A 12,736-nucleotide genomic window follows, 5' to 3' on the forward strand; every position below is an offset into this window, starting at 1 on the left:
CTATCACTCCTACAAAGTACTTCTAGTTTCATACTTGTTCTAGGTAAAGCGAACGTAAAGTGTGCGTAGAGTTGTATCGGTGGTCGATAGAACTTGAGGGAATATTTGTCCTACCTTTAGCTCCTCGTTGGGTTCGACACTCTTACTTATCGAGAAAGGCTACAATTGATCCCCTATACTTGTGGGTTATCAGCGCGCCAAATGTCGGATTTTGGGCTCCGTAAAACCCTTAGATTCGAACTCAGGGGCGTCTACGAAGATCTCTCACGGCCTAACCTCACCTAACTCGCTACTCGATGGACAGGACACGGAACTTACTCGATGGTGCGGAAGACACAAAACACAACAGTTTACCCAGGTTCGGGCCGCTGTGACGCGTAATATCCTACTCCTGCTTTGGTGGATTGCCTCTCTTGGAGGATGGTGGAAGAACTAGTACAGTTTTCACGAGCCTACGAAGGCTGGGTGACTTTGCTTGGTGCTCGTGGGTGAATGAATCTGTCCCCCGGATCGGCTCTCCCCTCTCTACAAAGTATCCTATCCTCTATATATAGTGGCGCCCGGGTTATCTTACCTTATCATTTCGGCAGGAAGGGATCCCACAATGGCCAATTTCGAAGGGGGGCATGGGAACATGTGTTCCCCTGTCCAAAGGTGGACTTCGCGTGCAAAGTGGCTGCCAGCGCTGCAGGGGCGGGTTCAGGGGTGACATCCGTCCTGCCGGCAGGCGGCCATGATCTTGTTGCACCACAATGGAAACCTTTTGGAGATGCCTTGGGAACCTCTGGTACGTCCTTGCCTCCTTTGCAATAAAGTGGAAACTGCGCCACCCCGTTGTCTGCTGCTCGCCTATCCTTCCCTTGCGTCATCCTTGACTCCCGAGGACGTGCCTCGCCTCAGAATGTCCGCCACTCTGGAGTGGTCCTGAGGAGGCCCCCTGCGGGTCTTGATGACGTTCCTCCTCGTGAGGCTTGGCCCCTCACGAGGGCCTTGCCTTGAGTGATGCCGCGTCCATTAGCTTGCTTTATGAAGTGGGTTAGTCCTGGGCCGCAGGCAGGCAGGTCAGGGTACCCACATTCCCAGAACGCCGACAACTGCCTTGACAATATTTTCCTTCAATTCACCACAATTACACTGAATAAATCTCGCTGGAAACCCATCCGACCCAGGTTCCTTCAACGGTCCTATCTGAAAAAGAGCATCCGAGATCACCTTCTCCGAAAGTTCTGCACAAAGTTTCTCATTATCTGCATCAGTGATCATTGTGTGGAACAAGTCCACAACTCTAGCCACATTTAGGCTCGGGTCTGCTGTGAAGATATTTTTAAAATATGAAGTAGCCATGTTACCCGTAATATCTTCAACTTTAAAGACGGTACCATTACTGTCATGTAGCTCTGTAATTTTATTTTTCCTTTCTCTTCAAACTGACTTGCTATGGAAAAACTTTGTGTTTCTATCTCCTTCCTTGAGCCACATTATCCTCGAGCTTTGAAGCCATAACATTTCTTAATTATAAAGCAGTTCATTAAGTTTGACTCACGCTCTCCTTATCTCTTGTCTATCAGCATTCATCCTCATCAATTCCTCTAGTTGGTTGCGTGACTTGTTTATCTCCCTAGTGACATTTCCAAAGCTTCTGTTGCTCCATGATTTGAGAGCTGTCATGGTCGATCTTAGAGCCTCATTTACCTTGCCAGGTTATCCATGGTGCCCAAGACATCCCATGTACTTCTTATAAAGTTAGGGAGCCCAGCATCCCGTTCCCAGAAGATCTCATACCTCCTTGCTTTTGATCTTGGATTCTCTTGTTCAGCAGATAATTTCAGGAGAAGGGGCACATGATCCGAACAGGAGGAGGCAAGGTGATGCAACGAGGAGAAAGCAAACAAATTCCTCCAATCATTTGTAGCAACTGCACGGTCTAGACGCACACGAACATTAGCGGTTGTAGCTCGCATGTTATCATATGTGTAGGGAACTCGAGTGAAGCCCAAGTCAACCAATTCACAAGCCATAAGCACATCTCTAAAGGCCGCCATATGGGCTTCACTCTGGGAATTTAGAGAAATATGTTCGAAGGTCCATAGAGCCTCATTAAAATCACCAACAACTAGCCATTGTAAGTCTGAAGCTTGCTTCAAAGCTTGAATCTTAGACCACATCAGGTGTGTGTTTTCAATGCGAGGCTCTCCATACACAGCAGTTAATCTCCACTGAGCACCTCCAAGGGAGGTAACTGAGATATCAATGAAATGATCATCAGTCCCCAGTACTGAAACCTGTTATGATTCATGCCAATACAGAGCTAAACCTCTGTTGATCCCATTACTATCAACTCCTTCGAAGCCTTGAAGGCCCAGACAACCTCTAGTTCTCTTCATTCTACTAGATTTATGTCTTGTTTCACACAAAAACATGAACACGGGGGAATGCGACTTTACAAGTGTTGCAATATCACGAACTGTCCGGGAGTGCCCCCCCCCCCCCCGGCAGTTCCAACTTAGTAGATTCATTGGGAACGGCGATCCTCCGCTGAGGAGGCCGCCAAATCATTTTAAGAAGAGCTATCCACTGCCACGCCATCATCATTCCTCAGTTTTTTCCGATTGGCATTTGTTTGTAGTGTGCCAACCAGAGTTATCGTTTCCTGATCCTGCGATGCTTCAAACTGGTCCACCATAACAGTCGTGTTCCCCGTAGGAACTATGGCACCACTATTGCTGGATGATGAAGTCTTTTGCAAGGCCAGGGAAGCTGAGTCCACCGTCGATCTTTTCCCAAGGGACAACATGTCCTCTTTATTTCCTTCATGGCGAGATATAGATCCATCTCCCTCCCCAGCAACATTACTGGTAGGATTCTTCGCGTTAAAGCGCCAACTCTGCGTCATAAGCTGGTTGTTTTGATCCCTAATATCAGGTTCTTCTTCTTCACTACGGTATAAGTCATTATCCCTCCAGTTATTATGTTGTGAAGCAGCCCTTCCGGCACCTCGTCCTCTCCCAAAGGTACCTGCAGGCTCATCTCACGAGTTACGATCCCTGTCTGAAGCACAACCAGGACCGCGACCCTGGCTTCTGCCACATCCTCTACACCACCTCTTGGGAGATAGAATAAACGCCCGCACTCCATATTGTCAGTATCATGTTCACCAGTCCGGCATTCCTCATGCAAGTGCCCAAGTAAACCACATTTATAGTAGAAAACTGGTAGCTTTTCGAACTTAACCTCATAGAAATCAGTTTGCCCTGCTTTAGTAAAGCTCACAAATTGAGTCAACTTCTTATTGATATCAAGACGCACTCTAGCTCTAACAAACTCTCCCACAAACCCATTGGGAAAAACAATTTGAAGCTCTAGCGCTTCCCCAATCCGTGCTGCCATTGCTTTCACAAAATTTTCACGCTTTAGCACCATATCAGGAAGCGTATGGATTTGGCACCAAGTTTCAATTCTATCCAGTTTCACCAACTCAGGTTTTGTGAAGACATCGTACTCAGCAATCACAAGTGCCATGCCTTTGAAGTCCCAAGGTCCATGATGGATCGCCTTGTTCCGATCCGCCAAGCATTCAAATTGCATCGAAAATAGGTTGGAGCTGATTCTCCGCCAGCTAACATCACGCCGGATTCCATGCAACCTTCATGTCCGCGATCAGGGATCCTGCGCCATAGGCTTTCTCTGTCAAAACTCTACCAAGCGCAAGCCACTTGGGTTTTTCATCTCGCTCATCAGACTCGTCTTCCCAAACTAGGTTGTCACGTTCGTCCTCTTCCAAATGGAGTCTCTCCAGAAGAACACTCGGATTCGCCGGTTCCTTCCCTCCACCAGCAGTTGCACCCACAGTCGAAGCCATTAGCAGTCTTTTGCGGTTTTCCCAAAACCCTAGATGAGTTTCGACCGGCGAGCAGTCAAAAGAGTTGGAACTCGGGTCAGCGTGCGTGCACGATCTTCGGGGATAGGTGAACAGCACCGCGAGACAATGTTCAACGGCTGCAAGATGGAAACCCATGGAGGCGACGCGCCGATGGGACTAGAGAACCCTAGGTCGAAGCCTTAGGGGAAAACGTCGTAAGCCATAGTCAGTTGGGTAGCGTGTTGGTATACGTACCATGAGGAGCAGTGCGGGTTGAAGATCTAGATCTGACCGCGATGGATGCGTACGGATCTCACGCAAAAGTCAGAAGGTTCGGACTTTACAAAATTCCTTTGCAAATTTACTCGTGTAAGTAAAAAAAAATGTGATACTTTCTTGATCTAGTGGAAAAAATAAGATTTACTTCTAGAATACAACAAGTATGGAATGTTTCACAGCCCCCTCGTCAAAACGGTGGTTCACGGAGTTGACTGGCTGCTAAGAGATTCTCCGACGATTGAGAATCAACAAAATCACTTAGCTAATGGACAAAATCAGAAAAAGTATGACCAGTGTACCATTTCGTAGCGGATACAGTGGTAATCTTGTTGGATTCCAAGCTGGTCTGATTGTATTTGTATTGTTTGTCTAGTGGTAATAATGTGGTACTGAGGCCGATGTGTCCTAACGGCCATGAGTGCGTTTTCATAATGCTGGCTCTTCGGGAGGCATTCGTGTATGAAAAAAATTCGATTGTTCTCAACGAGATCGAGCAAGCTTCGGTCGGGAAGCAACGAAATCCATCAGTGCTCATCTGACGATGGTAGTGGTCGTCCGATGGTCTCGGGACCTAGATGTCACCAACCTACTAGTTTGAAGTTTTCCAATTTGATACAGAAACAATGCAAGGGTGAATCAATCTTTTATTATGTTTGAGGGGCTTTGTACTAATGTTTATTTATTTATTTTTAAATGTGAAAAGTCTCCGGCCTTTGCGTCTGAATTATTAATCTAAAATGTCGAAAAAAATCTAAGATATATAAGTTTTTTAAAAATGTATTTGGTTTCTTTTGGCAAAACAAAAGGCTGATCTGTCTCACAATATGCAGCAGCAACTGTTTCGTCGTCACGTGGTGGGAACTACTACTAGTACAGTAATCGGAACAATAAGTGGTTGTTGGCAAGTTCTTTAATCGGAAAAGAAGAAGTCGCCACTGTAGATCCTCCAGAAAAAGTCGCCAATGTGCAGGCTGATTGATGTACATGCCGTTCAACTAATCGCGCTTAACTGATAGAATTATTACGAGTTCCCATTTTTTATGGGATTGTCATTGTCAACTTTCTTCCAAGGAGAAACTGTCCTATGCTGCCAGCAACGTGCTAAGTGCACGAACATGCTCTCAACAACCAGAATTCATATGATTTTGAACGAAGGAAGCTCATAGGAACATTTTTTTACAAGAGGAATATATTAATTTTGCGCAGATATAAATTACACTCAGGCTCGACAATAACGCCATAACCTAATGACACTACGGCTGCACACAGCAAAAGGAAAAGAAGCTAAAAAAAAGTCCTGCTAAACTGATCTAGTCCTTGAAGCATAAGTACAAACATCACAAAGACAACATGTGAGGTCCAAATTCTTCAAAAGCAATGCTTTTAAAAAGAAAATAATGCATAAACGTCGTCGTCAACCGATCATAAAACATGCGTTTTCATTTTAAAGAAAGTCCACCCTCCCAAAACAATACCTTTAAAAAAGCCATTGCGAGGCACAACCAATTAAGACGAGACCTTGAATTTTTAACCTGAAAGTTAAGACTTTAAACTTCTCCCGTGATGTCGCTCTCACTTGCACGCCGCTACTACGAGTACCGAAAAATAAGCAAATCCTCATCACCACAAGGACTCGCACCACCATACTAATTCTCATATCACGTCTACCATGACATTCTTTGCTTCTGACTTCACCATGAAAGAAAAAGACATGTCCAATGATGGCAACAAATAACAGAGATTCACGTCGCTTCCTCGAGAAACCAAATGTCGAAAAACAATCAGTGTGCACGACCAAATCTCATCAGCAATCTCCATGCATGAGGTGCGAAAGGGGGTTCGTCGACGGAGCCTTCCGGAAGTTAACACTCCGGACATATCAAGGAGGACAAGCATCAAGCAGATCTTCGTGTAAGTCTACAATCCGTGACCGCCTATTTTTCACTTAATTTTCTGCCAACAAATGAACATGTACAACAAAATAAGTAAAAACACTTAAGTAAGGAAGAAACATTGCTGCACTTACTTTGGGATTGCAACTTTGCTTTAGACTGCTCTTAGTCTTTGATTCCTAGTATAAAAACAGGCTCGTCATGGCCATGTCAAAACTTCCCAAAGCCTTGGAAATTGTCCTGGTGGGATGCTGGAATATCTGGCTACAAAGAAATGGAGAAGTATTTAGAAACACCCAGCCCTATGTTGCGCACTAAAAGAATCGCAAAGATACCTCACACCACTACAATTCAAGATCAATGAGAAAAACTTACTTCAGTTCACCAAGTGGATAGATAATAACGTCTAAGCAATAGAGTGTATCCCTAGGAAAAGAATTGGCTAACTTATGTTTTTGCCCTTTTCCCTTTTTTTTGCTCACCTATTTTAACATACTTTCACTATACTTTTAGTATATGAAAATACCGTAGAACAATTGTTCTACGGTTCTTGGTTCAAAGGCAGGGCACTTCATGACAATTTAAGTGAGATCTTGAGGTTGTATGTATATGTATTCCTATTGCGTATTTGTTCTTCCTTAGAAAGAAGGAAAGGCTCAGTCGTGTAGGGTTTACAACCATTTTGGCATAGTTCATGTGTGATTGGGAATATCATTGCTTGTTTTCATTTGGTGTGTGTGTGATCGGGCGTTGCATGAAACTGTACAGGCTAGTTTAGTTACTAATACCATCCCCTCCGTGTCCCCTACTCCTCATATTTTTTTCTCTGTAAATTATTTAGTTTGCTACCTTTTTTCTGCATGTTTGTTTGGGCACACTTCACCCCCCCCCCCCCCTCACTAACATCTCGTAGCACCTTACACTACTTTCCTTGACATAATTTGACGAGGGAAGTGGCCTTCCCCATTTGATTGTATGGAACCTCGAGGGGAGGGCCTAATTAAACTGGCTTACTAATCGTTGTCCATTTAATCGTATTTTGTGGTAACCAACACTACAAGGCATCTTCAAAGATATAATTGACGTACAATAAAAATAGTAATTTTATCATCTTGTTAAAATAGTAAAGATAACATCTTCCTAAGATTGTCATTGTGAATCAGTGTTCCGAATTATGTGTTGGGTTATACAGTTATGCATAATGGTCTTATGAGATCATATTTTTTCTACATGAACATGAGATCATACTTGCATTTCTCATTCTCTTTGAAATCATCGACCATACATGGTTGGGAAAATCATAGCCTATTTTTCTGGTTTATGCGTACTTGAGTGTCGTTTCGAGTTGCATAGGCTAGTTTAGTTAGCCCCCTAAAAGGATCGACATGGACCAGCAGTGGAGGTGAGTAGAGACTAGGTCTCTATAGTTTTTCTACTCAATTACTAGCAAGTAGGCATTGCGGAATATGAAATGGGATACTAAAAATGATAAGCTGAGATAAACAACGGATATGATGCTTACAAGGTCGAGGGAACAAGTAACAGAAACACAGTTAAATGAGGTATTGTTAGGGTTAACTTATACTTGTGATCTGCATTGGGTTTCCGTGAAGAGGAATGGGTAATTACAACATAATACGGGTAAGCATTTTCCTTAATTAAGAAACCAAGGTTTATCTAACCAATAGGAATATCAATCCTCGACCGTCTTGAGCGGTTGCATACAACAGAGCAAACAACTTGCACCCAACGCGGGCAACAGGGTTATCAATCCCCTTGATCTCGCTATTTGCAAGCGAATGAGGTGTGTATATATTGTAGACAATTATAAATTGCAAAATAGAATAAAAGAAAACTAAGAACAACAAGGTAAAGATAATGTTTGTGGATATATATGTGAATATACACGGGGGCCATAGTGTTCTCTAGTGGCATCTCTCATGAAATCAACATATAGTGGGTAAACAAATTACTGTTGGGTAGTTGACAGAAAAGCGGATAGTTATGTGATTTTCACGGCAAAGATCATGTGTATATAGGCATCACATCCATAAGAAAATAGGTTGACTCCTGCCTGCACCTACTACTATTACTCCACTTCAAGAGCACTTCTATGCATGCCTCTCTATGTATTAACTTCATGACAAACACAGTAATGCTTGGAGAACGATGGCATGATGTAGACAAAGTAAACTCAATTAATATGAATAAACCTCATCATTTTATCCTTAGTAGCAACAATACAAAGAGATATCTTGTCCTCTTCTGTCACCGGGATATAGAAACTCATCACGTTGAACTCACTACAACGCACCCCCTCACTAAAAAATATCAAGCAACTTGGCCAAAGCAATTCAATAGATCGGAGAGATTTACGAACATACGATGATCTTGCAAGTAAGAATCATAATAGTCAGAGAAGACTCAAATATTTTTCATGAATAATATGAACATAAACACACAATTCATCGGATTCCAACAAATGCACCGTACAAAAGTATTACATCAGATGGATCAAAGCGAAGATGCAATGACCATTGTATTGAAGATCGAGAGAGAGAGAGAGAGAGAGAGAGAGAGAGAGAGAGAGATAGCCATCTAGGTACTAACTATGGACCTGTAGGTCTGTGGTGAACTACTCACACATCATAACGAGGGAAGGAAGGTTGATGAAGAGGCCCTCCGTGCTTGATCCCCCCTTCGGTAGGGTATCAAAATGGAGCTCTCACTAGTGGAAAACGGGCCTTTGGCCGGGACCCTTTAGTCCTGACCTGCCTCTGGGCCGGGACTAAAGGCCCGGCCACGTCGCCCCAATTCTCAATGCCTCCCTCGAGGCTTTAGTCCCGGCCCGTAAGGAGCCTTTAGTCCCGGTTCGTGTCCCAAACCGGGACTAAAGGGATAAGCGGCGGGCACTGGTGGTGGCAACCGTTCGTATCCCCCTTTAGTCCCGGTTGGTGGCTCAACCCGGGACTAAAGGCCTAACACACGTGGCCTGCCGTAGTGGTGGCAACCGTTGGTATACCTCTTTAGTCCCGGTTGGTGGCTCAACCCGGGACTAAAGGCCCAAAGGTTTGCATCCCACGTCGTTTCGGGCGATGAAAAGCACGAACCGAAGCACAGTCGCCATTTCTCTGTTTCTTCTTCTCTATCGCTCTCCCTCTCTGTTCTTCTCCTCTCTTCTTCCCTTCTCTTCTTCCACCATGCCAACTCGCTTTCAAAAGGTGCTCGCACATGGCACGATCATGCTCGATGTCGTGTACACGAACGAGAGCAGGGAGGTGTCGTTTTTTCTTGAACAGTTGAAGGAAAAATGGCTTGACGCCGCAATGGATCATGAGAAGTTCTTGGGGCTTGATCTGGAGTACACGGCCGATCAACGCGGTGTTGCCGTCATCCAACTATGCTTCGCACGCCATGTCTTGATCTTCCAATGGGCGAGGTAAGTTTTGAGGCTTTCTTTGATCCAAGATAATGACATTGTAAGTTTATTTGTTTCAATCATAGTTGGTTCCCTTCAAATAGTTGTAATGAAACAATTTTGATTAGTTCAAGGGGAACACAATCTAATTGGAATAGTGTTCCATAATCTGAAAAATCGTATTAGAATCAACTAGTGTTTAATATGTTCCATTGGAATCATAGTTGGTTCCCTTCAAATAGTTGTAGTGAAACAATTTTGATTAGTTGAAGGGGAACACAATCTGATTGGAATAGTTTTCCATAATCTGAAAAATCGTATTAGAATCAACTAAAGTTTAATATGTTCCATTGGAATCATAGTTGGTTCGCTTCAAATAGTTGTAGTGAAACAATTTTGATTAGTTGAAGGGAACACAATCTGATTGGAATAGTGTTTCACAATCTGAAAAATCTGATTGGTTCAATATGTTCCATTGAAATCATAGTTGTAGTGATACAATTTTATGCGGTGTTCTTTGATCCAAGGTTATGAAAATTGCATATAGATAGTGATCTCTCTAAGTTCCATTGGATAGCAATATGATATGTCATAGTCATGAAAATTGCATATAGCTAGTGATCTCTCTAGGTTCCATTGGATAGCTATAGTGATCTCTCTAGGTTCCATTGCATAGGTTCTATTTGAATCCTAAAGATAATTTTCTCTTTAGTTGTAGTGAAACATGTTTCCTTATTGCAGCAGTATGTAACATTTGTTCCATTTTAATTGGTTTCTGTTGCAGTAGTGACAAGCATTGTCCAGAACTCATGGACTTCCTTCGCAGCGGCATCACTTTTGCTACCGTTAACATAAGGAACGACAAGATGAAGATGAGGTACAGCTTCGGTATTGAGATACCAACTGGTTGCCTCATTGATCTCCAAACGGTATTCAGGCTTCGACATGTCAGGACTTCGATGGCTCATATGGTAGTTGCCTTGATCGACGAGGAATATGGTGATATGAAGACCAGTTTCCCAAAGTCTCAGCACAAACTTTGGGAGAAGGCCCCACTTGATCCTATCAACATTGAGTATGCAACAAAAGATGCATACGTTTCATACGAGTTGTACCGCAAGATTCGAGTCGTCAACTATGGCCAGCGTCACCTCGAGGAAGGTGGACATTATGATTCAGACGATTCAGACGAGTAGTGTTCTCAACGTCGAACACTTGTATATATATCTATGGTAGCTATTATTATGTACTGTTTGGACTAGTATCATGTACTGCTTGGACCAATTTATATATGTCTAGTTTCTGTTTGTGCCATTATAGTTTCCAAATTTGAATGGTTTAGCCCTTTCTATCTTCATTTTCTACTTTTGAATGGTTTAGCCCTTTCTAACTTCATGGTATCATGCATTTCGACCACATATATATTAAAAAAGTCTTCAGTTCAAATAAGTTCAAAAAATGAAATCCCTTTTGTAACAGATCTGTTTTTGATTAAAACAGTCATTTAAAAATGAAAGACCATTAGTCCCACGTGGCGGGCAGCGGAACCACGTGGCGTCCAGCGGAACCACGTGGCGTGCCGCGGAACCACTTTTGTTGTGGGGGTTGATTTTCCTTCTTCTCCTTGTGCTAGATATTTGTTATGCATTAGGGAAAAAAGGAATAGCGACCATCATCGACGGTCAAAAAATCAGGTGAGGGAATGTCCACCATACATGAGAGAAGAAGAATGCCGACTGTTGTTGTGGGAGTTGCTTCTCCTTCTTCTCTTTGTGCTAGATATTTGTTATGCACTAGGGGAAGAAGGAGTAGCGACCATCATCGACGGTCGAAAAATCAGGTGAGGGAGTGTCCACCATACATGCTATGTGGGTGAAATGATGATAGCATGCCAACTTTCAACATTTTCATAGTTCATTTGTAGTGCTTTTCAATTTCAGGGTCAACTAGCTCAAAAAAAAGTAAATGCACAAAGAATACCAAATGAAGTCAGAAATTGTTGAAATTTTGTGATGTGCCTTTGAATGGTGCATTTTGAACACACAAAAAGTATGGAGTTCAAATAAGTTCAAAAAAATGAAATCCCTTTGTAAGAGATGAGTTCTCGTTCGAAACGCTGATACTTCGAGAGAGATTGTCCGTTTTGTACACGAAGTGCATCCAGTTTTTGTCGTAGACCTCTCAACTTTTAAACACATGCTATGTGGGTGAAATGATGATAGCATGCCAACTTTCAACATTTTCATAGTTCATTTGTAGTGCTTTTGAATTTCAGGGTCAACTAGCTCAAAAAAATAAGTAAATGCACGAAGACTACCAAATGAAGTCAGAAATTGTTGAAATTTTGTGATGTGCCTTTGAATGGTGCATTTTGAACACACAAAAAGTATGGAGTTCAAATAAGTTCAAAGAAATGAAATCCCTTTGTAAGAGATGAGTTCTCGTTCGAAACGCTCATACTTCGAGAGAGATTGTCCGTTTTGTACACGAAGTGCATCCAGTTTTTGACGTAGCCCTCTCAACTTTTAAACACATGCTATGTGGGTGAAATGATGATAGCATGCCAACTTTCAACATTTTCATAGTTCATTTGTAGTGCTTTTCAATTTCAGGGTCAACTAGCTCAAAAAAAATAAGTAAATGCACGAAGAATACCAAATGAAGTCAGAAATTGTTGAAATTTTGTGATGTGCCTTTGAATGGTGCATTTTGAACACAGAAAAAGTATGGAGTTGAAATAAGTTCAAAAAAATGAAATCCCTTTGTAAGAGATGAGTTCTCGTTCGAAACGCTCATACTTCGAGAGAGATTGTCCGTTTTGTACACGAAGTGCATCCAGTTTTTGTCGTAGCCCTCTCAACATTTTTAACACATGCTATGTGGGTGAAATGATGATAGGATGCCAACTTTCAACATTTTCAGAGTTCATTTGTAGTGCTTTTCAATTTCAGGGTCAACTAGCTCAAAAAAATAAAATAAGTAAATGCACGAAGAATACCAAATGAAGTCAGAAATTGTTGAAATTTTGTGATGTGCCATTGAATGGTGCATTTTGAACACACAAAAAGTATGGAGTTCAAATAAGTTCAAAAAAATGAAATGCCTTTGTAAGAGATGAGTTCTCGTTCGAAATGCAGATACTTCGAGAGAGATTGTCTGTTTTGTACACGAAGTGCATCCAGTTTTTGTCGTAGCCCTCTCAACTTTTTAACACATGCTATGTGGGTGAAATGATGATAGCATGCCAACTTTCAACATTTTCATAGTTCATTTGTAGTGCTTTTCAAT

Source organism: Hordeum vulgare, chromosome 7H (assembly GCF_904849725.1).
Source record: "Hordeum vulgare subsp. vulgare chromosome 7H, MorexV3_pseudomolecules_assembly, whole genome shotgun sequence".
NCBI lineage: Eukaryota > Viridiplantae > Streptophyta > Magnoliopsida > Poales > Poaceae > Hordeum > Hordeum vulgare.